We start from the raw sequence: 2,938 nt of genomic DNA, 5'->3' as shown, positions 1-2,938 counted from the left end.
AATTGTTTGAAACAGAAAGACTTGAATCGTTAAAATTTCAGAGAGCTAAACTGAAACTTAGAACGTCACAATGCTAATTTTATTGTTCTGTTCAAAACAAAAAATTATTTTTAAGTGAAAATGTTGAATTTTGATGTGCTTTTATCTTAAAAAATTAAAATTGCTTGAAATGACATAATTTTTAAAAATTCATAAACTTGTTTATTCATTCTTCAATTTAAGACATTGAAAATGATAGCGCTCATTTATAAATAATACCAGTTTGATTCGTTAAAACGATTTTCTTATGCAAATAATTTTTTAAGAACAAGAAAAAATCTGCCTCAGTCTGGATTTGAACCGGGCGAAGAATAACTTAAAAATTATTATCATTAACCTCCTCCTTGAGAGTGGAAGGGAGAGGGTAATTATTGTGTGCCCCCCCCCCCCCCCCCCCCCCCCCCCCAAGATCTTTACTGGATCCGCGCCTAATTGACTTTGAGCTGCTGAATTCAAATCTGACCTCAGAATTTCTCCTACACGTTTCAGTTTTCCCCTAGATGCAGAAAACTGGGGAAAATCTAGCGATATTGTGGACATTATATTAATAATACCAGTATACGGAAGAATCAACGACTGGTGTCATATTCTTATGTGTTGGAATTCGTAAACACTAAATTCATACACAAAAATTCCCCAGTGTACTTACCGTTTCCTCTAGCTAAGATAAATCTAGGGAAATTGAAAGTCTTGCGCATGTTATACTGACTTATAAAACAAAAAGAAAAAAATTTATAATTCCTATGCAGTTGTGCGCTCTCAATCTAAATTAGGCCAGTGCATTTTTCAAGCTTTTACCATTTTCTCCCTAGATACGGAAAGTAGGGACAAGCCTAGGGTTTTTCTCGTCACACAGGCTATCAAAAAATTGGCCTGCACAAAACAAGTAACTAGGCTACCCTTATGGATTTTGAACCGCTAAATCCAAATCTGGTCTCAAGTTGCAGTCCAATAAGGGCAGAAAAAGTCGGCGTATAGCAGAAATTAATGAGAGTAAAAGAGACAGAAAGATCTATTTGTATTTTTCACTCTCATGAGTTTTTGCTTTACGCCGACGTTTTCTGCCCTTATGGGACTGCAACTTCAGGCCACATTTGGATTCAGTGGCTTAAAATCCATAAGAGTAGCCTAGTCACTTGTCTTGTGCACACAACTTTTTTTGTGGGCCTGTGTAATTAAAGAAATGTCTTTTCTATCTGAAAAGAAAATATCACGATTTTTCACTGACTTTCGCCTAAAAAAATTAATTTCAGTCAAAATACTGTCTAAGCAATGCTTTGCAGTCCACCAAGTGGTAAGGCTTTATAGATTTCGACGTTACTGATCCAGTGTCGCGTAATGTTAGAATACTCAATAGTTCATCGTAAATCGATAAGAGTATGTGTCAAAGTCAAACTGCGCGGTAATACTAACAAATGGTGGAACTAGGTGGTTGCGTGACTTTGACGAAACGGGGCCCTCAAGTAGATAGACCATATATTTATTGGATCAGGGAAGGCCTTGGACTTGACGAAAACGTCACTAGGAGCTGTAGCAAGATTTGATTCTGCTGAAATTATTCCTAACAAAGCTGTATTTCGTTGGTCTTACTATGGATTTCAAGGTAAGGAGCCGTCCATACATTGCGTTACCAATTTTAGGGTGGAGGGGGTTGCGCCAAAAGCTATTGCTGGAAACGGGTGGCGGGGGTCAGTAGAAGTAATGTTGCGACAATAGATAAAATAATTACGTTTCCTGATAAAAAATGTTAACAAATTTTGCGAAATATAGCCGTGCAATGGTACAGTTTTCCCCTTTTCTTACATTTTCATCATTTATGATTGAGAAAGTATTAAAATTATCCGAAATTGTTTTGGAATGAATCTCTACGTTTTGCGACCCTCTGAATCCGAAAATCAATTTTTGACGATAGCGTCAGTCTGCTTGTCTGTCTGATCACCCGTAAACACGACAACTCTCCAAAAAATGAACGGATAAAATCACTCTTTGGCCCACTTTTCCAGATCCTAACAGAAAGAACGAGTTCGTTAAACAGCCATTTTAGATGAAAATCGAAATAGAGCATTTTCAAAATTTTTGGGATCATTTTTTTTTATATCGAAAAATTTGATTTACAACTATTCATAGATCTCCGAAAGCCAAACAATTTGTCCTGATGACTTTTTTCAATAAAAAGAAAGGTGACAGAAAGGTTAGAATAAGTTCCGAATAAGAAATCGGCCACATAATTTTTTTGCCCCATTCAGTAGCGATTATGAATCAGCATTAATCGATAGAGGAACAACCCGGTAGAAAGGCTTGCATTAAAAGGTATTACGAAATTCCAATTCCTGAAAATGCCTTTTCTATCCTTTATTTTTTAATCCTCATTAGGCGGAGAAAATAAGATATCAATCCCTTTCAAAGCCAATCGGAGCTGCCAAACGTAACCTCAGATAAATTAAAAACACAATTTTCGTTTGAAGCATTGGAATGCGCTAGAAAAGCATGAAAATTGCAAAATCTAGTAGGATTTGACACAAGAATACATCTCTTTATCGTAAAATATTCGCTATGTTAAAATATTATCAATTACCAAAATATAAAATGATTATAAAAAATTTAAAGCCTTTTTCACCAGAGCCATCTGTGTTGAAGTTGATCTTGACATTGTAAAACGATCGATGTTACCTTTTAAAAAGCTTTTTACCTCATGATGGCATTCAGAAAAATATTTACGGCGCTAGATACAGAAAGGGATTCAATTTAAGAGATAAATTATTCTGCTGTGGACATTTTCAACGGGAGAACAAAAAGGGGACACCACAACTGCGATGTTGAACACGATGCGTTGGAAAACTCAATTGAAAAAGTCTGTGTCACTGAGGTTAGGGATATAATTAAGAACATGAAAAACGGT

The 2,938-nt window shown here is 35.8% G+C and overlaps 1 protein-coding gene across 1 annotated transcript in view; it reads left to right on the top strand.

The window, feature by feature from the left end:
* The first annotated feature begins 1,435 nt into the window (after positions 1-1,435).
* LOC117173153 (cytochrome P450 4C1-like) overlaps positions 1,436-2,938 on the top strand; it is a 58,769-nt gene continuing 57,266 nt past the window's right edge. The window contains exon 1 of the mRNA XM_033361559.1: positions 1,436-1,642. The gene's annotated coding sequence lies outside the window, so the exon portion shown is untranslated. The remainder of the gene's footprint in view (positions 1,643-2,938) is intronic.

Source organism: Belonocnema kinseyi, chromosome 5, assembly GCF_010883055.1.
Source record: "Belonocnema kinseyi isolate 2016_QV_RU_SX_M_011 chromosome 5, B_treatae_v1, whole genome shotgun sequence".
Taxonomy (NCBI): Eukaryota; Metazoa; Arthropoda; class Insecta; order Hymenoptera; family Cynipidae; genus Belonocnema; species Belonocnema kinseyi.
The sequence above is the reverse complement of the archived record's forward strand: the minus strand, read 5'-3'. Positions and strand labels throughout refer to the sequence as shown.